The sequence below is a fragment of the Diadema antillarum genome, unplaced genomic scaffold (genome assembly GCF_040938485.1).
Source record: "Diadema antillarum isolate AM-2024a unplaced genomic scaffold, OU_Dant_1.0 seq00001348_RagTag, whole genome shotgun sequence".
Classification (NCBI taxonomy): Eukaryota; Metazoa; Echinodermata; class Echinoidea; order Diadematoida; family Diadematidae; genus Diadema; species Diadema antillarum.
This window is the reverse complement of record NW_027272113.1, coordinates 510266-537326: the sequence shown is the minus strand read 5'-3', so window position 1 is coordinate 537326 and position 27061 is coordinate 510266. Positions and strand designations below refer to the sequence as shown.

The 27061-nt window shown below is 39.9% G+C and overlaps 1 protein-coding gene across 1 annotated transcript in view; it reads right to left on the bottom strand.

The window, feature by feature from the left end:
* Nucleotides 1–7442, bottom strand: part of LOC139708557 (cell adhesion molecule DSCAM-like) — a 71543-nt gene extending 64101 nt beyond the window's left edge. Inside the window, exon 1 of the mRNA XM_071620500.1 lies at nt 7300–7442. The gene's annotated coding sequence lies outside the window, so the exon portion shown is untranslated. The remainder of the gene's footprint in view (nt 1–7299) is intronic.
* Nucleotides 7443–27061: the final 19619 nt, after the last annotated feature.

Sequence of the window (27061 nt, the reverse complement as noted above, 5' to 3'; positions counted from 1 at the left end):
TTTGTCGAAATTTTCAGCAAGATTGACATTTTTAACTCCCCGTTATCTTGCCCCCAGCCTATCATTCGTCTTGTTTTTTCTTTCTTCGAAAGATATTAAACGAGGAGGCGGGCAACACGAGCGAAGTTTCTCCCAGCGTGACAAACAAACAGCAGGCGTGTTTCGGAATACTAATGTCAGAGTGGCGACATGGGCATGTTGGGTCATTGTTCACTAGGAGGTGATCTGAACAGACTGCTTGCGAGGGTGTGTGATTGATGGGTTTGCTTCATAATTTGCGCCATGAGTTACTGGCTGTCCGATCTGTGCTCAGGAGCTGAAATTCAGTCTCAGCAAGTGACACTCCTTCCCATATTATTCAGGACATGAATGTCTGCTGCTTGGATGTTTTCAAGCGATCAAAATCTGAGAATTGTTTATTCGTGTTGAACTCAAACTATCCCAGGATTAGGCAAGGCAATAAGACAGTGTGAGTTAGATTCCGGTTCACATTCCTGTAGTTCATAGGGAGTCTCGGAGTCATCAACAGCAGTATTTATATCAAGCATCGAGGGGAGACATTTGAAAAAGGAATAATACACATTGTTGACTTAGCAATCCATATTTTATACACATTTTATCATTCCTCTTATACTCTCAATGTGACACCGTGACCAGTGGTCCCTTTCGCAGCAACGTCGAGAGTACCAGCTTTGTGAAAATACACTAGGACGCTAATCTAAAGAGAAAGACCGTCGTAGAAATACACCAACGCTGAGAGTTACATAGCATACATTACATGTACATATTATCATTGCGAGATGATAGCGTCCGGAGTTTGAATCTCGAGGCGGATTTCCAAATGGCGCTACTGATTTCATATGGAACAACAAGTCTATATCTACCTTAGATAACATGTTGTGACCATGAGTTGGAACCTTGTAAAAGTTGATTTTTTTTTTCCCTAGCTACAATTGTTTTGATTCTTATTTCAATTTAGCAATTCCTCTGTTATTCTTAAAGTATTACGGTCGTCATGAAAATCTGAGTCAAATTCTTTATTCTGATTTCGATTTATCTACTAAAGCCCACTTTAGCACGAGGTAAAATCACATACAGCATTTCGCGGATTTCTGAAGGAAAAAGAAATAGACTTATCAGCAATTAAAGCGTTTAATTCACATCTGTCATTAAAAGATATGAAATTTGTATTCAAATGAACACTAGAGCAAGCAAATCTGTTTACAGGTATCATTATTTACCAGAGTGTAATGGCATAAGACGTACTGGATTCAAAATGTGCTTTCTCCCGTCAGTCAGTGCCAGCGTCCGTTACTTTCTGGCTTCACAAAATACTTACATGTACAATGAGCAGGCTTGGTCATTGCTCCATGAAACAATCGAAAATGTAAATAAATGAGAAGAAAAATGGAATCAGCAAGAGGTAGACGTAAACCCCTTCCCTCCCCCCCCCCCTCCCCTTTCTCTTTCTTCCTTCTCTCTCGCTTTCTTTGTGTGTTTTGCCTCCCAGGGGCGGAAATGATTTCTCGTATGATTAAAAGACCTATCTATACACAGTGATCGCACGGCACATTTCACACTGCCTGGAACGGGACTGATGGCGCTTTTCGATCAGCATTGTAAATCAATTTCGGCATCATCCCTACTCTCTCTCTCTCTCTCTCTCTCTCTCTCTCTTTATACATACATATATATGTATATATATATATATATATGATATATATCAGTCATATAATAAACATGTATGTATATGTATATGTATATGTACATGTATATGTATATGTATATGTGTATGTGCGTGTATAATCTATGTATATGTGTGTGTGCATATATAAGTGTATATACGTGTATATGTATAAATATATATACACATATACAAAGTGTGTGTGCGTGCGTGTTTGAAACAGCTGCATAAAACGTGTAGATGTTTATGATTTCTTCACAACAGGATTTTCCTAATGGTCTCATCACCATCACTCTTAACATGACGGTGCGTATACGAGTAATGTAGATTCACACACGTTCAGTCAATTTCCATATACATGTGTAGATATATATTTTTTTCACTGGAGCAAACTGCGCAACTTTTGTCGTGCACCATTCCAGACAATTGATATGCACTCCAAATGCATAATGAGCCCTGCCCAAATCTTCGTCGAAATAGCATCCATTTGAAGCTAGTAATTATGCATCATGCATTAACAGTTTATCTCGTATAATACTGATTCATAATCATGGAAAGTATGCACGATATGATTTTATAAATTAGTAGATAAAAGTCAATAAGTACTATGATATTGGGGAAAAGAGGGGCATAAGTACAGATGTACAACACAATTGGTCTACACATACACGCCAACACGCACATATACACTCATTTTTCATATGTACGCACGATTCTTTACTGTGTTATCAACAAGCTAAAGTTCTTTCCTTCGCTATGTTAAATAAAACAAGAACTATGACTTTCCCTCATCGAAATCGACGCTCTCCTATCCCATTCAAGGTATAGTTTCATATCCAGATCTGCTTTAGACTGAATAAATATCGAACGCTTAAAGACTGCACACAATAGTCACCCGGAGCATCGCAAGGTCGAGAGGTCCAAGCATGAAGTGATCTCACGGCATTGTTCGGGGTGATAATCACATTCAAATTTTTACTGTCCCAGCGTACGCACACGAGAGAAAAGCGAATGTTTCTGTTCCCTCCAGAGGGAGAGAGAGGAGGGGGTTGGAAGAGAGAGATAGAGAAAGATAAGGTAGAACATGGTAGAAAGAGGGAGAGGGAGGGAGACCGTACAAATTTGATGTGCCAAACACAAGCTGCCACGAGTCGATATGAGGCGGGAAAATCTATAACCCTGTTTCGCAGAAGTCCTTCAAACAGCTTGGCGCGAAAACTGGGCAGATCTGTCGTCTGTGCGTGCTAACTCATTACAAAGCAGAAGAAATGAATATATAGCATTCTATTCAGATCCGTTGCCATTTGGTCTGGCGACACTCATGTCAACTGTTTCTCTTTCTCTTTCTCTCCTCTTTCTTGACTCCCCCCCCCCCCCCCTCTCTCTCTCTCTCTCTCTCTCTTACTTTTTCTCTACCTCTCTTTCTATCTATATCTCTCTCTCCCTCTCTCTCTCTCCCTCTTTCTTTCTATCTACCTCTATTTCTCTCTTTCTGTATATATCCCTCCCTCTATCTCTCTCTCTTTCTATCTATCTCTCTCTTGCCATATCTCTCTCCCCCTCTTTCTTTCTATCTATCTCTCTCTCTTTCAATGTTTCTTCTCTGTCATTGCTGTCCCGTCCTCTAGCTTTTCCAAATAAGTAATTGATACAGATTTATCTCCAAAATTTACTGCACAATATTGCATTATGGAATATTTATCATTAAGATCATTTGTTTTCCTTTCAACTGTAGTGTAGCTGTTTGCCTTTAAATTACTTCCTTCATCAGTAATTCCATTTTTCGTCAACCTTATGTTTTTGTGTGCGTTTTTTTTTAGGGGGGGAGGGATTACATTCTAAACAATCATTCTCCAGACATCATCTCAGTTTCTATTTTTTTCTCTTTCTGTCAAGCTTTTTTTCCTTCGTTGTACCTTTCCCATTCTCTTTGCTACTTCTACATAATTTGTAAGTGTGTGTGCTTATGTGCGTGTGTCTATGTGTGTGTGCGTGTGTGTGTGCGTGTGTCTGTGTGTCTGTGTGTGTGTGTGTGTGTGTGTGTGTGTGTGTTCGAGTGAGTAAGCTTAAAGTGAGCGGAGTTAGATTAAAGCAAGGCAAACAAACGAAATGGATATTTGAGCTCTAGCTTCATTCCTGGGGGCTCGTTGTTGAAGCGGAAGGATATTCGTCGTAAGTGAAAAGTCCGGTGCTAGTGCAAGTATCAATTTTCCTTGTTTTTTCACGGTTATTTTTCCCCCGTTTTTTCCTCGTATTCATGGAGGACCCGTTCGGTTCACGCTTGGCCTGCGAGTAAACCCCGCGCGCCCAGCCGCAGGGACTATAGGCGTTTAGTTGGCCCCACGCCTATTCCGCGCAGCGGGTAAATGGATCGTTGTAAATTTTACGCTTTTTAACTCGCTCTAGGTTTCTCTTGAGCTAATGCACTTTCATAGTGTTTCATTCACCCTCTCCAACTTTTTTTTTGGTCATTTTTTTTTTCATCCTGCCTTCGAATTCCCTCTTGGTTTCTAGCGGTTTTCTCCTCGTTTTCACACCGTTCACTAGTGTCTGGCGTTTCTACTCGACTTGGCGCTTAAAATGGTGCAGAATGTGATCGCAGTGGACAATCTGTAGTCTAAAACAACAGACTTTGGTAACGCAAAGTTCTATCCATTATCAAGTGACAAGTGAGTCGCATTCAAAATCGTCTTTTACCCCGTTTCACCCTCTTTGTTTTCTCTCTCTCTGTCTTTCTCTTTTGTCTCTCTATCTATCTATCTATGATCTATGTGACCTTTTTTGTCCTCCTACAGTACATTCATCCGTTCAAATGATTCTAAATATCACGATTTTTTTCTATAGGTACAATTTGTACTTACTTTTACCCTCATTTTGCCCCTACTTTGCAAGAATTCAATCTACATCAATTTAAACTTTATAAGCTCATCTCTGATCGTATTTCAACGAACAATAGATAAGTATGTAACTCTATAAGAATGATAACCCCGAATTACTGTTTCATGTGAGGATTTTGAAAAGTGTAGTTATGACATCTATGGGCAGTTTTGAGCAATTTGATGGTTTCCTGTCTACAAGCAATAAACACATCATTAGGTATGTATCGAGTTAGACCCTTGTTTTGTTTGCCAAGCCTACGTTGAAAAGAAAAAGCTCCTTTCGGTCCTTGGTTTGGCAATGTTTCTTCTATGAAATGAGTCTTACAATCACAACAAATAGTTACACTACTATATTTTTGTGGTCTCGGCTCCAAGAGGGCATCCACTGCAAATGAAAATATAAGAACCTGCAACCCCAAGATATTTCCTTTCTCAATTTAACTAGTCAGATACATCCGCAACTACATGTGTATTAAAGTTTATGTACACTTCTGCCATGTCAAAAATGGGGGGGGGGGACATAAAAGGGTCTTTAGAACGAGACTATTGACGCATGGGAATGCGAGTTTTTCAAGCACCGTGCACTGTTACGCTTGTATCGATTAGCCATGAGCGAGTTTGGCGTTAAAAAAAAAAGGGAGGAAAAAAAAACAGTATCGCTTCTCCTGGTTCGCTTTCGCGTTCACACTTTTTTGCTTAAAAGAAGTAAAACAAAACAGACATAACCTGTGCATGAAAGGGAAATATCAATGAAAAACTTGAATGCATTCTGCATTCTGCATTCACTGTGGTATACTTTTCACACAGTCATTACAAGGCATCTATATAGTATAGACTGCATCCAAAATGTTCCACAAGATTAACAATTGCTGCTCTTTAGATTACGTAGGTATAAGAGAGATGGTCAAGTTTATTCATTTTTTTTAATCTTTTTTTTCCAACCCCCTCATTACAGAATATTTTAGTCCCCTTATATTTCTTCTTCTTCCTCCTCTTCCTCTTCTATTCTTCTTCTTCATCATCATCATCTTCTAAAAATCTCCTTCTTCTTCTCCTTCTTCGTTCTAGCTCAGTGTCCTCTCGTTCTTCAGCCTACTATGCCCACGCTCATAACCAAATCAGATGCTCGCCTAAGTGCGTCATGCGCTCGCTCGATCGTAAGATTGCGCGCGTAACGTGTAGACAATGTGTGCATGGATAGCATAAAAGACAATGTACCGCCATGCATCTTCGCAGTTACCAACTGTCGTGTCCTCAGCCACCCCAATCCTGTCTTTTCTCTTTCTTTAAAGGATTAGATTCAGCAATATCGTCGGTTACAAACATTCTTGGACGTCACTGCATTAGATTCCAGGTTGAAAAAGAAGAAATATCGGAGCAGGTCCTTTATTACTTTGTAGTCTAAATGCTTTTTGTTTTTAATGCATTATTTCACATAATTATTCTGAAGATATAAACTTGAATTGTGTAAAAACGCCCTCTTTCGACTTCTCGTTGTCGCTCTTTAACTTGTTATATGGGATATACTCTCCACCTATAAACAATCACACTTGTATCTGTATCAACTTAGGTGCATGTGTTGCAAAGCACACGACTATATAACATGCAATACGTCTTTAGGTCAATGTATGTGCATGTGTGTGTGTTTGTGTTTGTGTGTGTATGGGTGGGGTGTGTGGGAAGGTAGATGTGTGCGTGTGATTGGACAAGACGGATACAAAACGTAATCAATAAACTGTTCTCAAAAGATCGTCTCTTAAAGAAAAGAAACGGCCGTACTGCATAGGCCTATACATACTGATTTCCAACCTCATTATAGAAATGTGTAGTAGCTGTCAGTGAGAAGTAATTTTTTACTGCCCAACAAAAACACAATACTGTAATGCGTCTTTAAGAGAGTGCAAGTAGGCAGTGAGACTCAAGCAGAAGAAAACGGGGTATGTGCTCTAGCGGAGAATTAAGTTGAGAGCAATATACCATTGACTCGTGTTGGTAGTCAGTCGAGTAATTCAATAAGTGAATCACTATACAGTTTCCAGTTGGTGTGGTCGTCTGTGTATTTTCAGCGAAAGTGAGGAGGAAAAGTGAGAACAATCTTAAAGGCGCTCATTTTCTGTGGCGAGTTCACTGACGCTGTTGTGTGTGAAACACTTTTTTTTTTTCGTGGTCGTAAGTGTCTGTCCAGCTCAAACGAAAGCTTTATATAGATTTTTTCCCAGCTCTGGGTTTCTTTCCTGTGGCCAACAAAAAAGAGAAAAATCGTTTTTACCTTGTATTGTGTGATTTGTAAGATTGTAGAATATCATACAAAATAATGTATATTCAGATTCATATCTCTTATATATATATAGTTTTATGAATGTTCGTTACTCGTACAGAAAGACATCTACACAGAAACAGACGCGACAAACACAGACAAACACAATTCGTACAGAAACATCCACACAAAAACAGACGCGACACACACACAGATAGACAGACACACACACACACACACACACACACACACATAATCTCCCTAGGTTTGTATTACAGTAAACCGAAAAGGAGGATTAGTTGTATAGAATACGGAAAATCATTTGCAATTTTACAAAAAGAAAAATGCTCCAAACCAATCAAATTGATACAGGTACAAGTGTATCATAAAACCTTGTACATCCTACTACATGGAGTGTAGATTCCACGTCGTAGGAAAAAAGATCGAAAAGAGTCTAGGAGGTTTTTTTTCGGACTTACCCGCATTGACCCGAATATCGGGGCTCCGAATACTTCCGATCCGATTCGTCGCGATACATCGGTAGACTCCGGCGTGCACGTCGGGCAGAAAGTCTTCGGCCGAAACGAAAGGCGGGAAAGAGAGAGTACCGTTACCGTCTGCGACGCGCAGTCGTTCGATGTTCTCCACGGGCGAACCGTCGCTGGCTAGTACCCAGCGAACTGTTGGGGTGGGGTCCCCGATGGCTGAGCAGGTCAGACGTCCCCCCTGGGTAGTGGCAAAGGCTACGACCGAGGGGGGGACCTGGTAGAACTGCGGCCCATTGTTTGCGGTGGTGAGGCAGATTACTGGGGGCAAAACAAGCAAAGGACATTAACATGATATTTTTTTCTTTCAATGCATGAATAAATTGCATGGTATGTTTCTATTTCCCATGTATACATTAAAATGTCAACTTCGCTTCATTATTGATTTATGAATTTGTTTCTTATCATAATTATGTTGATATACATTTCGGAGCAAATGCAACTTTTTTTTACCAAATTAGTATTAAAGGGATCGTATAGTTTTGGTTGAGACCTAACTCTAATCCTCATCTCCACCAATACTACACCATATCTTTAAAAAACAGGTTTTTTTTTCTTTCAAAGACACAGAAGTAACCGTAAAGTAAGTAGAAAAATATCATAATTCAAAAGTGTGTGAGATAGAGCAGTAACTGGCGTTTGCGTTGTAGTGTAATATAGAGCTTGGAGGTGTTGACAAACATAGAGGCCTATAGATCTAAAAGTATGTAAACTACGCTCTGAAGGCTTGTGAGTACACCTCATGTTTATGGCTCCACGAATTGTATGAGCACGAGCTATTAACAGCTGGGGCACCATTTATTGAGTACTGTATTAGCCGCCATGTATGACAATGAGCGGTAATGATCATTATAGCGGCATGGCGCGGTCGTCGGTGTCATAGGGAGCGTGGCGTGGTGTACTAGCTACCGCAGATGTGAACATGTTTTGCGCGCTACACGAGCTAACACTGCATTGCTCCGAGTACCGTTTGATTCGATTTTCGGGCCGCATCATTCCTCAGCGAAACAAATAATGCAAAACAGAGAGAGAAAGAGAGAGTGTGACCTCCTGTCAAGCACATGCTGATGAGACAATGTCTGAACATTTAAAGGGGAAGGCTGTTCTGCTTCAGTAACTGAAGTAGAGATGGGATCGCGGCATTGTGTGTAGCTGAGGAGAAGTTCATTCAGATCAACTGCAACAAATGCCATTCCACTCTGATTTAATTCTGCCTCACTTGCTCTTTTTTCACTGTTTGACGACGACAGCTACATACAAAACCAGGAAAAAAAGACAGAAAGAAAGTGGAAACACGTTTTCAAAAGAAGACAACGAAGTCCAAGAGCAAAATACAAGCGAAGACGTTGCGTTGTGGCTCGGTTTTTTTAAGGACTAACCCGCGTGTCTGCCTTTTGAAATTAAATGATGAAATTCTTCTTCGTCGACGGCTCTCCTTTAGACACGATGAGCCGAGTTCAGACCGTCTGGTGACTGTATCTAGTCACACACACACACACACACACACACACACATACACACACACTCATATATATATACATGTATATATTCAGTGTACCTTAATGATAATAAAAAGGGGACGAGAATTTTACATGCTTGTGTTCCAATATTACTCTAGGTATGATGAATGGACTTCATAAGTAAGGATGTTGATAAAACAGGTGGCAAAAATGCATTATCAGCTACATGAAAAATGGTCAGAGCCTAATCCTTGCAACTGTGTCGGGTACTTTTGACAGTATGTACTATGCCATGGGGTTATATGTGCTAATCGGCACTCAAAAGGTTAATTGAAATTAGTCCATGTTTAACCCATTTTTTTTTACGAGATACCCGAATCCCCGTATAGACTTTGTACAGGAGCCAGCGATTTCTCGAACGTGTTGGGTTAAAGGACCTAATCGAGCAAACTGGGAGGATGCAATACCGAGTATACGAAGAGGGTCTGACGAGGTGGTGTGGAATAACAGCTAGGTGCGATCGAGACAGCAGGTTTTTAGAATCGCACTATACAAAGATAAATGAAGATGGCTACATCCCATGCGATATTTCATATAACGCCATCAATATTTGCGCCCTATCACCAGCCCGGAGACCCCCCGGGCCTTTCCGCCAAGCCAACCGTTTAATTACTCGCTCCCCACAGTGATGGTGGTGGAAACGAGAAAAGAAAGGTGAGACCCTACAACACTATAATATTTTTCTGCTGCCTTTTGCGACCCTCTTTTCCTTTTTCATACTTGCCCAACCCCAACCTCAGAGTATTGTGTGCGTAATCTACTTTTTTGTCAACATCATTTTGTCTAGAGTGATTGAGGGCTACGATTCTTTCAGCGAGTTTTCGATCCTTCGTTCACTTATACTCCTGCTATTATTGGTGTCTTCATCCCTACCTCGATGCAATTTGAAGTCTTTATTTAATACCTTTCTTTTTTTTCTTGACTGTCTTTACTGGTAAGATAACAACAAGTATATCTCTATATATCCCTAATATATGTCCCTCTTTCTCAGTTTGATAGGTATCATAAAACTTCAAACATCGAACTTATTACTGTCATTTAAAACAAACCAAAGTCATGCCTCCTTTTCTATTTTCTTTTCATAAACGTAAAGCATACATCAAACTCGATTCTAAAATCTATTCTTATAAATGAACTTATTATCTGCTAAAATGCATATAATCATATGCAAAATATGAATGGCATTCATGAAGAGATACGAAAAAGAAACTTGAAATAGAAGAGAGAGAGAAGGGAAGGTATGACAGAGATGGGATAGAAAGAGAGAAGGAAAGACAGAAGGGAAGAGAGAGAGAGGGAGGGAGACCTTCCGCGTGAATTTTAATGTAGCTCGCCCAGTTCATATTTACGGAAAACTTAATATCTATTTGTTCTGCGGAGTGGCCATGTACACCCTCGGGCCGTAGCGGCTGGATCCGGTGCGGGTTACCCACCCTGAAATGAAATAATAACCCCGATGATCGGTGAGGAAAAGCCGGGGGCGAATAGAAACTCTCATGCGCTGAATCATAAACCCGGCAAACCATCCTCACTCGGTGAGAGGATTCTGTCCAGACGCTCAAAGAGAGTTTTCAATTAGACAATGACCCTTAAAGCCATGAATGTTTCTTCTTTCTACTTCCCCTTCTTTTTAATCGATTTCATCGAATAATGTGTCAATACTAACATAATATCTAAACTTTTAAAAGTTTAAAAGAAACTTTCATGGTAACATTATAATGTGAATTTATATCAAAACTGCTCAAAAGAGGTAGGTAGTAGAATAACCTGACTCAATGTAAGGAAATACAAAAGCAATAACATCAAGCAGACTTTTTTATTCATTTTCGCTTCAGAAAGTCTCTTTTTAAAGAATCATAGTAAGGTTAATAATGATCAAACAAAGTTCAACCATCATAAGAGTAGGCCCTAATAAGTAGCATTTTTTATTGCAACAAAGGGATAATGAATAGAAGTCGTTATATCCTATTCCAACGCTAATGCGTCAGTATTTCCAGAAATACTGTCTCTCTCTAAAAGCATCGATTTTTTTAGGGGGGGGGGGGATGTATTCCAACCTGTATGGCAACCCTATTCGAAATTTCAGTCGGGTTTCTTTTCCAAAGAAATGTATTACTAGGAGTCCTCCCTTTCTCTTCTCTTCCGCTGCAATTTGAGAAGAAAGAAAACATAAAAAAAGAAAACGGCAACATTTTAAACGATGTAATTACACAGACGGTTGTAAAATGTCAGCATTATAATGATACTAAATGACTGTTCATTTATTGAGAAAGTAATGACTTATATAAATTTTCATTAAGTGGCTCATTAAAGACAGTGTTTAACTGCTTTTCACATTTAATTTGATCGGAAACAAAATCTAACGTTAAAGCTAGCAGGCCGTGAGCTGCAGATGTTGCATGCCATTGTGGCAGAGTGTTTGGAAAGAACCTCGGCTCTTATTTTCATTTCCAACTGTCAGTATGGTTGCGTTGCTCAGGGCTCTTGGTCCCTACCGTAAACAAGCGTGTGTCCCTGCTCGGGTCGAAATGTTACGCAAACACAGTTTGCTGCCCGCGGGACTATTCAATTCAAGGGCTGAATCTATTGTCGCAAAGCGAGACTGTCATCACAGCGCCCAATGCGATCTCGCTCTTCCGGAGTCTTCATCTTGAGTTGAGAAATAATATGTCCAGTGGCAATTGAGACACATGAGCTGTAAGTAGATGTCTCTCTTGTTTGTTCTAACTTCATAAGAATTTCAGACAACATTGTCGGACTTCCATTATTCATATTCAAGAGATTGATTACGAAAAACATTTGAAGGTAAATCGTTCCATGTGTTGCTGACATGTCATTCTTCTTATAGAGAGAGGCAGTCTCTTTGTATATATACCCGCTCACACGCAAATATGTAAAAACATGTATAAATGTAGATATATGGCATATATTACATAACTCGATCAGGACGACAAACGGATGTAAAGATAATATCAGCTGAAATTAAAAATGAAAATGAAAATTAAGTGGAAATAGATGTGAGGAGAATTTCAATAGAAACGTTGAGTGGCCACTAATAGAGATATAACCATGTGACAATGGTCCTTATTGACCTGTACTCCTATAAAGTCTTGTTAAAGTATTTTCATTTGATATTCATCAATATCTTATTGAGTCAAGTGCTGTAGCTATACTTACACATTGTGCTATGCCGGTTTCCAGGCAAACCACTTTTAATCAATCGCTTTAAAAACTGATACCATAATCTTCGATACCCATACCCTCAAAATCCAAGTAAAAACTTAAAATACACACAACACTGAGACACACACAGGCACACATAACACTCAGCCTATATTACTTTTTTTATTTCAATGACACGCTTCGCGAGGACAGTGAAATGAGGTTCTCCTGTGAAATAGCGACTGAATTGTGTCTTTTTGCTCCTTAGTTGCCTGGGTGTGACTTCTAACAGCAAGAAGAAGAAGCAAAAAAATAAAAATAAATTGCCTAAGCGATGCAACAAGAAGGAGGCATGTGTCAAATGCGTCATTACCTTTTAATGAGCATTTTTTATCGGTAATCGTAGGTATGGCATTCATTTTTTTTTCATTACATTTTTTATATCAAAGTCTTGATGCAGCAGTTTTTTGGTGGTGTTTTTTTTTTCGTTCTTTCATTTTGTTTTGTTTTGTTTTTTGTTCAATTAGAGCTACACCGAAGGGGAGGGGGGAAGTTCACTGTGTGTCAAATGCCCAGTTGCCAATGACACCATATTAAGGAATGAAATTATAAGTTCTTTTTTCAATGTATAATCTTCACTGGTCCGAATGGAACATAATATCGGAGACATTACGAAAGAACATGGAAATTGCAGATGTTGACTGCGCTCATTTCAGAATATATTATAGAAAAAGAAACAACATCATCAAGGTAGTATTACTTCAACCCATTAGTCACTGAAACGCCCATATTCGTCTGTCCGGGGTTTTTATTCTTTACTATTTCTTTTTGTTTGTGTTTTACATAGAATAATTACACATAATTATGTACAGTCAATCCTGTCTATATAGCAGCCAACCGAGGGAGACGAAAAGTGGCCGTTGAAGATAGGTGGACGCTTAAGACCGGGTCGTTGACATGGTTTTTCTCTTGGGGGAAACTGTGCTTAGTGGTCGTATGCGGAAGGTGGCCGCTATAAGACGATGGTCGCTATAGACAGGTTTGACTGTTATTTGAAAGAGGTCAACAGTCAACTAAAGTATGTCAGAATTACTTCTGTGACACACTATTCTCTTGGTAAAGTCGTAATAGGTCTTTAAATAAGTGTAACTTATAATACACAAATTAATATAAGCACTCAGTGAGCTTTTTTACATCATTTAGAAAGATGGGAACCACAGGCCATTATGTACAAAATCTGCAGTTGCTAAAGGATTAACATTCAGCAAGCTTATCATCTTAAACGATGCTACGGATACCATTTTGCCTTGGTGTATCTAATTTAACATGATTATTTTAAGTTTATATGACCACTGACGTGATTATGAGGTGCTGATCATATGACATTCTGATTTACAAAGAAATCAAAGGAAATCGAAAGAATAATGCGCGGGAAAACGTCGTCGTTGCAAAAGTTATAGTTGCGTTTCTGACCATTAGTGAATTTCCGAAGAAAACAACCCTAGAGCAGTACTCCGTCAATAGGAAGTGTAGAATATAAAACCATGAGTAAAAGCACTCAAGGAACCTGTACCGTATGCTTACATAAACTGTACGAAACTACGACAAGGGGTTTAAATGGCAGCCGACTTAATGATTACCTATCATTTAGTGTCAAGGTTTTGATGGCGCTTGGTTTTATTTCGATTTTTAAACGACCAGGGGAGAGCTGAACAAATTGGGCTATTTCCAGAATTGATCGATTCTCGATACTGTTTGAAGGAATTCGAAACCCATAGGAAAAGAGTTAAAAGAGAAAAAGTCTGACTATGTGAATTATTTGGGTACTGTTGATAACAGACTATCAACTAGTGCTAAAATTAGTCACCTTCTTGTGTATTACGTTGTGGTTTATGGGCGTTTTTGTCTTCATCCAGGCTTTGAATCTGATTTCTCGAGGTCCCTCGGAAAACAATCAACGAAACAGGAAGAAGAAAAGTAGCAGAGGTGCTAGTGAGGCACTGAATTTTATGCTGTTGTGATAAAACTGCGCCCCGTAGCATGCCATAACTTGATTCAGACACCGAGCAATCTTAACGCTATAAGAGGACGCAGAGCCCAGCGGCGCGCTGCTATATCGGAACGCCGCAGCTCCCGCGAGGTGCTCGCGGCTTGGCAGCTGAAAAATCAGCGCGTCCCATAGGCGATGGGTTTCTCGCGCTCTCGTCTGCACTGAAACCTCTTCCTCTCTCTCTCTCTCTCTCTCTCTCTCTCTCTCTCTCTCTCTCTCTTCTCTCTCTCTTTCTCTCTCTCTCTCTCTCTCTCCTTCTCTCTCTCTCTCTCTCTCTCTCTCTGTAACCTTCTCTTTATTTCTATCTCCCATTATGCAGTACAGAGATAATCAGATATGTTAGGGGTTTTTTTTCTAACCAAGAAAGATTGAAGGAAGGCATCAGGTTTAACTCAGTTTAATCTTTTTATTTCCTAATTAGACGTAGGCAAAGACCTTTTATCCCCTATTTTCTTCAGTCAGCCATTCGCGGTGGCTTGAGGCATGCAGAGCGCAGAATGACTTCTCAAATTGTGGGACTTCTCCAAAAAGGGACATTTCAATTCAGTCAACAAGCCTACCAACAAAATATATGTGTATACATTATGTGGGATGTGGTTGGTTATGCGTGTTTATTGTGGCCGATCGTGTACGTTAAGAATTGGAGTTTATTCTCAAATGAGGACCTACTTCGGCTAACGACATGTCTGCCTACTTATCTGTTACATCCACAGTAGATTCCAACATGATACATAATATCATATATTCATTCCGTATTCATTTTCTCAAATTATCTTGTATGTGAATGTGCACAGTGTTTCCATAACATGATGTTTATACCAACCTTCGTTACACGGCTTCATGTGATATTCATAGTCTCAGTTAGAGTTAGCTGTGATGTAGCTATTATTTAACACTACTTCGTGCAAAAGAAATTAATGGCATAACTACACTGTATTGCAGTCATAATGTATGTATTTAAGCTGTAGACGTACGGAATCTAGGATACAGCAGCAATCAACATTTTCTTAAGAGAACTAGTCTGAGTAACAGAATGAACATCTCATCTGAGAACAATGACAATATAAACAATATAAGGATAACGTAATCATGATAATGTTGGCACATTGAAAGATGGCTAATTGAGACTGAGACTGTATAGATATACGTTTTGTTCGATATTCGAAAGTTAATTGATGAAAAGAAAAAGAAGTTCAAAGAAGGGCATTAAAGAATTACACAGAAAGCTACCATATTTGAAGAGACTGATGTTATGGATAACAGTTGAATATGCTTTAGATGTTTCTTGTAATGATGGTGATAAAGATGATGATGATAACAATGGTGGTGATGGTAATGATGATGGTAACCGTAATGGTGATGACGATGATGGTGATGGTGATGGTGATGGTGATGGTGATGGTGATGGTGATGGTGATGGTGATGGTGATGGTGATGGTGATGGTGATGGTGATGGTGATGGTGATGGTGATGGTGATGGTGATGGTGATGGTGATGGTGATCGTGATGGTGACGGTGACGGTGACGGTGATGGTGATGGTGATGATGACGGTGATGGTGTTGATGATGGTGATGGTGGTGGTGATGGTGATGGTGACGGTGACGTTGACGGTGACGGTGATGGTGATGGTGATGGTGATGGTGATGGTGATGGTGATGGTGATGGTGATGGTGATGGTGATGGTGGTGGTGATGGTGATGGTGATGGTGACGGTGATGGTGATGGTGATGGTGATGGTGATGGTGATGGTGACGGTGACGGTGACGGTGAGGGTGATGGTGATGGTGATGGTGGTGGTGATGGTGATGGTGATGGTGATGGTGGCGGTGATGGTGATGGTGATGGTGATGGTGATGGTGATGGTGGTGGTGATGGTGATGGTGATGGTGATGGTGATGGTGACGGTGACGGTGATGGTGATGGTGATGATGACGGTGATGGTGTTGATGATGGTGATGGTGGTGGTGATGGTGATGGTGACGGTGACGTTGACGGTGACGGTGATGGTGATGGTGATGGTGATGGTGATGGTGATGGTGATGGTGATGGTGATGGTGATGGTGATGGTGATGGTGATGGTGATGGTGGTGGTGATGGCGATGGTGATGGTGATGGTGATGGTGATGGTGATGGTAATGGTGATGATAGAGATGATGGTTATCATGTTAATGGTGTTTGTGATCATGATGGTGGTGGAGGTGATGGTAATGTTGATGTCTGTTGATGTCTGTGACATCGCGGTTTTTTTTTATTGTTTTTTTTTTTGAAAATCAGCCCCGATATTATCTTTATTATTGTGTGGTGAACCTATATGACAAGTCAACAAGAATTCACTACAGATGCGATACATATACGGTTGGATATGTTTGCTGGAACACTGGACTTAGGGGATTTTATTTAGCAGTTTTGGATTCCAGACCTACCGCTTGGTAACTACCAGTATTTATGCAGAGATTTACTTCGAGTTGAGCTTTTGGCTAATTCAAGATGGTGGAGCAGCTTACATGTTAAATTTAGCTTATTTCGTTTTATTCTTCTTCTTCTTCTTCTTCTTCATTTTCTTCTTCTTCTTCTTCTTCTTCTTCTTCTTCTTCTTCTTCTTCTTCTTCTTCTTCTTCTTCTTCTTCTTTTTGACCTGAGACAAATAAATCACTTCTAGCCCATCCTGGAAGGCTCCTGAAACAAAAAACAAAAACAAAAATACGGAGAGTAATCGCTGCCAACGTACAACCGTTTTCCTCAGGACTTCGTCCGTCAGAAAAAAAAGAAAAAAAAAAGTAGTACTGTGCATTCACCTCAACCGATCCACAATTTCTAGTGGAGCCTACCGGGGTGTGGTATATTTGATTATTGACTGCAGAATAGATTTGAAGGGCGGCTCACAGGCCGCCACTGTAGCGAAAACGTAAAGGAAAAGAGAGAGCTGCCTTCTTGGAATTCATTCCCCGGTTTAACAAGGGGCTGTGAGCTGGACAACATGGGGATTTAAAGGAAAGCTGCACCCAAGTGAAGATGAATCAAACGTACAGGATTTCAGACGTCTCAATAAAATTTGACATTAAATGAACAATCTTATAATGTTTCACCTTTTTCTTTAGTTTTCCCATCTTTTTACTTAAAAATAATCAATGTGTTTGCAATTTCTTAAAACCACAACTCCCTCCCCGCTCCCAAATAAAACGTCGTCATTAAAGTCTATACTTAAAAACTACAATAATGTCAAGGGATGAACAAAAATAATTCCATTTTCAATTAATAAAAAAAAATACGGACACTTACTTCAGATTTGTGTACGTGCATAATCTTTGACAGACTTGTGATATGATCGTTCTGATGTCATTATGACATCATCTTTGCGTCTGAAGATGCGTTTAATATTGCAATAAAGGCACAGTCAACTTTAAGTTTCCACGACTCTTTTGTTACACGTTCAAATAAAACTACTTCCATTCTGGTCGTGCATGATTTACTCTGTTCATTCAAGTCACTGTCGAAGGCTGCAATGGAATCGCACTTTTTAAAGCAACCAGGTTTCCGTCTGGTAGTTCTTCACGAAATGCACGTCGTTACACTCCGAATAAATCAGTTACATTGTTGAGGGGGAAAAACGCAACAGTTCAGTCAACGAAAGGAGCAAACTCACTGTGACTTTGTCAAGTTAGCGTTCAATTTTCATCAGGGGGTACAAGGAGAGAGAGAGAGACAAGGGGGTAGAGAGACTGGATAGGACATCATCTCTTCAATTACAGAAAGCAGGAGAAGAAAAGAAAGAGTGGAGATGGGGGCAACAAGGAAGGGGGAAACAGAGAAGAGAGAAAGATAAAGAAAAGCGAGTGGAAATAAAAAATCGCCCCTCTATCCTGTCTGAGACATCGCGAGCAAATATTGAACGAAGAAAAACGGTTCGATTCGAATTGAATTTGATCCCGCGTTTTACCAGTCTCGACGTCTGCTAATGAGAGCCCTGTTAGCGGTGGAGGTCACGTGACTTGTGAAGACAAACATGGGGAGTGGTGGAAAGTGAGCATAGAGGAGGGGGAAAAGAAGAGTGTGAAGGGGGAGGAGAGAGAGGGAAGGGAAGGGATCGCACGGTGTCGTGAATGATCACGGCAACATTTCGTTTTCCATCAATGTGCCACCTCTGTCTCAACCCCTCTCTTCCTTTATCTTTCCTTTTATCTCTTTTTAGTATACCTCTTCTCTCAATCTTCTGTTCTCTCTTTCTCTCGCTGTACCATGATTATGTCCGCCTTCCTTTTTACTTTGTAAGTCTCTTTCTTTCTCCCATTCATCCCTTTTTTTCTTTCTTTTTCCCTCTCTCTCGGATTCTATCGCTCCCTCCTTTCCTCTCACACTCCATCTCTCTCTTTCTACAACTATCCTGCCATCTCCTTCTCTTCCTTTTTTTTTCTATCTCTCAATTTTTCTATCTTGCATTCATCCTATCTCCCCTTCTTTTGGCCATTGCTTGCTTCTAAAAAAGTTGCTGGTCTCTATCACACATTCCCCTCCTTTCTTTATTCATTCGCTATAAAATTTCTTCAATGACAGTACCTGCTTTCAACTTCTTTCTGATATTTTTGATCCGTGTATTTCTCTTATTCTTGTCTTCTTCTTTTTGTTTCAATTTCTTTTGCGTGTGTTATCAGGGGCGGATTCAAGAATTCCGTAAAAGAGGAGGCGCCTTTACAAAATTAAAGGTGGAGGCGCATGCCCCCCCCCCCCATATTTTTTCCTATTTTTACATTGTATCTCTTTTGTTTTAACAAAAAAATGAATAAAGAGAAGGCGCGCGCCCGATTCACCCCCTCTGGATCCGCTACTGGTTATGTAGCTATTTTGATATGGGCTCCGGTTATTTTTGTTTTTTCATCAGCATTTTTAGCAACATTTTCGTCGCTCATTAAGTAAATATCATCAAACTAAACAGGTTATAAATAAGTCGAGTTGATTTCTGCACACAAAAGTTCTGAGTTTTGCTTTGAGCGCCGATCGGTGTAGAAAATGGCTAAGCGTTGTATACACTGTTTAAAGTTCCTGGGAGAGAAAGATTTAAACTACGAATCATTTCATGTTAACGATAATGCCACTTTGTGTCAATCGTTGCAGTTCAGTTATGACATGTCCCTCCTTATCTTATTACCTTAATACCGCGAATTAGAGCACGTTGAGTGCAAACCAGCACATAATCTGAACAAATGCCCTACAAGAAAACTACTTCACGTTAGTAGGAAGATCTAAAAGTGATAATATGACGTCATCTATTGCGGTCATTGTCTTCTATTTGCTCAATCCGTTGTGTGCTGTGAGTGCTGACTGGCAAAGAAAACCCCATAGCATTGTACACGCTGTCCAAAGTCCCTGGCAATGAAAGGGTTAACTTAAAACGGAGGTCACTTCTAAAATTTATGATCAAGCGAAGTCTGTAAATACATTGGAAACACAATGACACACATAATTTTATTAGGAGACTATTAAGAAAACATTAACTCAAGCGGGACTACTTTTTACTTGAGAGTCTGAATCTACTTCAGCAGGAGAATGATAATGATAAGAAAAATGAAGAGGAGCTCACAGGGAGATTAGTATCAGGCCAACCCAGATTATCTCCGATGAATCTTACCCGAGCGGTTTCACTCAAAGGAGGCTCAAACGATCGTCGGCAGATTCTGTATTCAATGACAAGCGACAATTTCCTCCGCCATAAGCTTATCAGAGGGAGAAAGGAGCATTCATGTAAGGACAAGATACACGTAAGGGTTGACGTAATCTAAACAATCTCCGACGCCATATAGAACCGGTTATTTTACTGGATACCCCCCGCCCCACACACACACACACACACACACACACACACACACACACAGACACACACACACACACACACACACACACACACACATGCACATTCTCTCTCACCTCCGCTCTACAGAGATGTATAAACTTTACAACGCGAATGGTTAAACAGTACTGCAGAATTACACTCCAAAGTTTGCGGGACGCTACTAGTACTAATACATTTTTCTCTTTTCGGATTATTTCCTGCAGTCCTCGGCCATCATACAATTCGGTCACAAAATTTCGATCCTGACGCCAAGCACTTTTGTGAAATCACACGTGAATGACGCCTTTTATTCTTATATAGGAAATGAATATTACGAGAACGTTAGTGCTCATGCTCTTGGTTACAAACCTTTCAGATGTGCTGCCCATGTGCTTCTCTATCTCCTTTCTCCATTTATAGCAAGACGCCATCAACCGATCCAACTACCACAACAAATCCGTATATTTCCGCTATTCCGCATTGGCTCATCACGGAGAATACTGCTATCAAAAATGAACGGACACAATTATACTGGCAATAATTACGACCAGAGTGGATAACACACATCCGAAGTCTCGAGTGGAAATACGTCATAATATGCCACTGCCCCCCTTGTACAGTGAACACAATAGAGAGACCTTCGTTGACTTTCAATACTTACTTACTAGCATTCGCCCGGATTATGATGGTTACAATTTGACATTTCGTCCTTATAACGCTATCATATGCAATGGTTTAGTGTCATGCAGATTGTCTTCAAAATGTCAGCATCGCACTTTTCTGACTCCACCCACGCTGTGTGTACATAGCTGTTTGGTCTCCGCTTCCCCAATATTCCCCTTTAATCATGTACCTTATAATATATTTTAGACGATTTTTTTTTTCTTCAAAGAGGCACATATCGCGGCAATTTAATGACGGATCAACAATTCCAAAATATGATATCCTTTTTTACTTGTCCTATGCGTATACATTACTGATATGTTTTGGTTATCAGCGTTATTATTTCCAACCACTTGTTTCATGTAAATGGAGAAAATGCGAAGAGAGGTAAAAACAAAATGCGTGGGCGATCTCGTTGACGCCACCAGTCTGATGTGATCGGACGGATGACCGATCATGCCGCGATCACCTTCTGCCGATAATACCATCGAGTCATGACACCCAGACGATCATTGTATTGTCATCGTCAAACGAGTAGGCCTCTCTCAACCAATGATGGCCCATCGGGGTTTGGAGGGGGAAGAAATAGGTAGATACTGCCGGCCGATAATCACCCGAAGGAGCGACTAATATCACTGGAAGGCTGTGGAGGGTTGAGGAGGTGAAGACGAAAGGGCGTATCACAACTCCTGTGATTTTGAGGGTCGACTATGACACCTTCTTGCTCTTTTGTTTGTTCACTTGCTGTTCTCTCCAGCCTGTTTTTATGTAAGCAATGCTGAATTTTCACTTGCAGAAGGATTGACCCTATATGGTGAAACATGATCACTGAATTAATATCGTCATCTACAGTACTAAATCGGTAAAATTTCGCACTTGCTAAATGAATGATACATAGTAAAACATGGGTATCGACACCCGTCCTTTCTCTACCCCCCTCCCCACCCTCAGTCGCTTCTACCGTCCCCTCCCCCACCGTTAATGAGCAATATCCGCCGTGCCCGATGGACGTGAATGAACTAACCCCCATCGAAATTTGATCAAATTTGAGTTGAGACCACACGCGAACGGACCATCGATCATCATCAGCCGTAATAAATAGTGCTTATTGGGGTTCACCAGCATTTAGCCCCAACGGTTACAGTTCTTTCTACCATTTCTTTCCTTTCTCGGTCTGTCTATCTGTCTGTCTGTCTGTCTCTCTCTGTCTCTCTCTCTCTCTTTATCTTCCTATCTATCCATCTGTCTATCTCTGTATTTTTTGTTATCCTTCTGTCTTTCGCAACATCTGCCTGATTGTTCGCTTTCTGCTTATTTTTTCTCACTCTTTTTTCTTCCTTCCTCTCTATTTCTCATACATATGTATTTCTCTATTTATTTCAAAATATATGTCTTTATTTGTATATGAATATATTCATTCATATATATGTAAAAATACATAATATGTGTGTGTTTTTAGGTGTATGTATGCATATATCTATTTGTCTGCCTAGTTTGTTTGTATCATCTAAATGTGAATCCATTCCTCAAAGGGTTTTTTTATTCGCTTTCGAATGGTGTGTGATTTTCTTGTGATATTCTGTGATATATCCAGCTCTCCTCCTGCAAAAATTATCAGTAAAGTGTATATGTGTATTTATGTGTATCTGTTGCTTGTGCGTAGGTAGGACAGAGAAAGAGAATGACACTGAGCATCTGTATCTGTTTTCTCTCCCTCTTTGGGTTCATATCCTTCTCTTTCTCCCCTTCGCTTCTTGTCATTGACAGACCATTGTTCATCATCTCCTCACAATCTCCTTCCAAATAATTTAACTCTCTCATATCTCTCCATCTCTCTCTCTCTCCATCCCTCTCTTCCATCTTATCTCTCCCTCTCTCTCTCTCTTATATTTCTCCCCTTCTCTCTCACCTCTCCAGCTTTATTTTCTGTCCTCTCTCTCTTATATCTCCCCAGCTTTATCTTCCATTCTCTCTCTCTCTCTCTTATATATCTTTCAAGCTTTATCTTCTGTTCTCTCTCTATTTCTCTCTCTATATCTCTCCAGCTTTATATCTCTCCTTCTCTCTCCCTATCCATCTCTTATGTATCTCCATATTTTCTTTTCTGTTCTCTCCCTCTTCATCTCTCCCTCTCTCCCTTCTGTTCTCTCTCTCTCTCTCTCTCTCTCTCTGCCACATCTCTTTTTTTTTTTTTTTGCGCAGACGATTTGTTATTGTGTCTCTCGACGGAAATGGCGCCAAAATCCTGTCTACCGGTCGTAACGTGGCGCTTGTAATGCTATGCGTCACCTTGCCCCACATGATTACACCCTCGCTCACCAAGAACTAGCTACTTTATAACACGATTAAAGGTAATTGAGGGCACTGTTTCTGAAAAGAGGTATGGTCTGTAGGCAATTGATAGCTATGTTGCATGGAGTGGTGTTGATATTGAAATCCCAACAAACAGGCACCAATGCAGTCTCATATCACTTCTTTCATGGTTCAGTTTCTGAATTAATTAGCACATTCTTTTGTTGTTGTTGCTGTTGTTTTTGTCTATTTTGCGGATGAAAAATAATAAACTAATGTAAATACATTTTTTTTCAGTTGATATTAAAAGTGTTGTCAGACAAACAATAACATTGATTGATTTACATCATACAAACTTACATGGAAGCACCATCGTTTATTATAACAAGCAATTTATTCACGTTCGCACCCCTAAACCTCAGTCTCCTTTTCTCTCTCTCTATCCCTCTCTCTCTCTCTCCAAGTCTCTCTCTCTCTCTCTCTCTCTCTCTTTCATTCTGTCTTTCTTCTTTTAAGCTTTCATTTTTGTTTTAAATGTATATAGATGATTATTACATATCACACATACATGCGCATTATGCATACTTGAATTTGTATAAATTATCATGGCAAGAAATGCACTTGATGTAATACGGTAGTACGTCATCCTATAGAGCAATATCACACGATATTTTTCATGCTTTACGTACATTTACAATAATCGAAATGTGTTTATAATTATGTATATGTATATATATATGTATATATATATATATATATTTAAGAAGAGAGATAAGCAGACAGATAGACAGATAGACAGATACATGTAGGTAGATAGATAGGTAGATAGATAGATAGATAGAGTGATAGAAAGATAGCTAAATAGATATATAGATAGAGAGAGAGAGAGAAAGAGATAGAGAGAGATGCAGATATGTGTCTGAAAACGCAGAAATTACAAATCAGATGTATCAACACAGCATGAGGTACAAAAACATTTATTTGTACAGAGAGCAGACAGAATGAAGAAAACTCATACATCGTTTCTTCACCCCTCTGCTTGATAATCTCTTGCTTTCAAGAACATTCCAGTTCCTCAATACCAGCTCGCGTCCGTTTCTTTTTTTTTCTGCCCATATTTCGAGTTTGACACTTGCTTTCATGATTCCAGCTGCCATGTGTACACGCATGCAATTCTCAGGCAATTTCAGAGGCTTCAAGAGGGGGGGGGGGTGCTACTGCCGATATCCCGGATTCTGGGTCAATAGAATGTGATGTCGCTGTTGATCCAGCTCCGGTTTAAAATTTGCTCCCGATATGTTCATGAGGTTCGTTTATTTTTTCCTTCTGTTACTCGTTCTTGTCCTCCTTCCTTCTTGCTTTCATTCTTTCAGTCCTTCTTCGGATTTTGTCTTTCTCTTGCTCTGACGGGATAGGGTCTCTTGAGCAACGTTCCACTGAAGATGTTCCTTACTCCAACTGGTTTTATGCAGTAGAGACGTTAAAGATATTCTAACTGCGCTTTGTGAAACCAGTTAACTACACACGCATGGAGTATAGTTAAAAGTAAAACAACACAATTAAAAACTCTCAAGGAAGAAAACAGGTTCGTAACACTACTTTCACCAATGATTATAATGTAAGTCCTTATCTTCTTGCTTACATTTAAGGAAACGAATGCATCATTTGAGTGGTCAATGCATTTCAAGCCAGTGACATTCGAGATTTTGTCGTACCTAATATCATATTCATTGTCATGTGGTCAGTTTAAAGGCCTTATCTAACTTGTGAGAAAAAAAAAATCAGTGAGGGAAGAAATATCCTAGAATTAGACGAACTTGTGGGGGCGCTCTCTTGAGTTCCAGTTTGAAGACAATACTTTTCTTCAAGAAAAGTTCTTTGTGGAAACTGGTGCCATTTTCATATAATGATTCCGAATGTCAGATCAACACTGAGTTAGTCGTCTTCGAGTTTGAATTTCCATCCCTCTATCATTTTTTTAAATCATACAAACGCTAGATAAAACATGCCACAGATACAAATAATCGTCAATGATTGTAACTTAAAGTACAGATAATAGACCTACTAAGCAATCATTCTACTACAACGAGTACAAACTAAAAATACAAAGTGTTGTAGCTCTCATTTTAAGGCAAAACTTTAATAGATAAGGTCCCTATAACAACGAACACAAGAATGGCCTCTGCGTCAATTCGGTTGGTTGTCTTTGAATCGATTAGGGAAGATCGGCTTTGGGTGAGTTTGATATCAAATTGTTTGTGAATCTCGCTGTTATGAACGTAATAGCTCCGTGAACCCTTCAATCGATGACGCGCAAAGTGTAGGCGCGATACACTCCCTTGCCCCGTTTAGGTCCCCTACGTTTGACGTGTCCATAGGCCTCAAAGGGAAAAACCTCCTTTTCTATCCGCTGCGCGTTGGCGCCACAATTGAATTTGCACAGAACGCATGCCCGAAGTGGGTCGTAGCAGCTGCGGTTGGTATAAATAGCCACGCGGCACGCGGCCCGGGAGAGCGCGGAGGCCTCGATCGGCGTGAAATCGGAATTGTCGTACGCACTCTCGTGCGCACGCGCTTAGATCGGATTTCGCGGGGTTGGAGCTGTTTTTCGACGCAGCCATTTCAGATACAAAATAATGTATTATCCTCAGAGCGAAATGAATAGTCATGCAACCAATGTTTTTGATTTACATTCTGACTTCAGGACAACGTGTGGATGTGAACACCAGCATTGTGCGTGCATTGCTAGAAACCCAAACTATATAGGACATATTGAATGCTTGCTTTTTGTCTGTCTGTCTGTCTGTCTGTCTGTCTGTTCATTCATGTTCTACAGATTTCGTATTTCACTTCCAGCTCTACAGTGTGTCATTGCAGTCAGTATGCATTTCTGCAAAGCAATGAACGTGTGCGAAATGTTAAAAAAAAAGTTTTTTATTTGTTTTTTCTTCATCTGATCACATTTTTCCACTGAAATTCGTATAATGCTTTTAACATGACCTTTTTCAGAAGACAGATTATCTATATACTAAAGAATGAAAGATTGATGACTCCTGACTATTCTCTTGGAGAAATATAAAATATAACATTGCAATATTTGGTATAGTTCATATTGCTTTGGTTGGTATATATTTTATTGTTGTTATACTCTTGTATTTTCTCGTACGCGAACAAAAATTCTGGTGAGTCATTCTACATTATTGGTATTGTTGTTATTTCATTTGTATTTCATGAACATAATGATTAAAAAACGAATACTTGAGTGCATTTTCATAAGGAAGTCAGAAGCACTAACACGATATACCCCAACTCAAAGCTATAAGAAAAATAAAAACAGGTGGGCGTACATCAGCACAGTACGATACACTTTTTTTTTTTTTCAGCGCAAAATAATTCGCAAACACCCGTGTCTTTGTGAGTATAAGCGCGAGCTTCGACAGCATGAAAAAGTAAAAGGATGATAAGCGGTAGAGGCGCCACAATTCGTCAAATTAAAATGAATGGGGTGGCATAAAACAGCCGTACGCATACTGTAGCTCTCTCTTCGGCGACTTCGCATAGTACTGGAATGGCGCTCTATACGTAATACCGGCAAGGAAATGGACCTGCCCTCTCCTGTAATCAACCGTCTATCTGCACGCACGGGGTCTCGTATTCGCAGTATGGCAAACGTATCATTATGTATCGCTCGTGCGTGAGATAGTGTATAAACAGAAATACAGGCGGGTTATTGTAATAAATCGGTCCTTTCTTTATGTGTGTATTTTTCCCCTCTCTCTCTTTCTCCCTTTACGGAGCGAGCACGCGATACGGAGCGGGACAACTGGCGCGGCGGCGTGTTATTCTCAATTTGCCTGCGCTGTGATTTTTAATTTGGATCCGTAAAAGAGTGTTTGGGCACGGATGATGAATTGTCCATCAGTATGGGGGACGGATTATTTGTTTTTGGCATACCGCTGTATTGTGATTAAGCGCCTGCTCCCGTACACTTTTCTCCATTTGCATTATTTTGTCTTAGATCAATTTCTCTTTGCTTTCTTCAAAACGAAATAGAGATGACATAGGTAAGAATCTGAATGAAGCAGACCTTACAATGACGACATTTTCTGCCTTTCGTTATTGTTTATCCTGTTATAGATAGATAGATAGATAGATAGATAGATAGATAGATAGATAGATAGAGA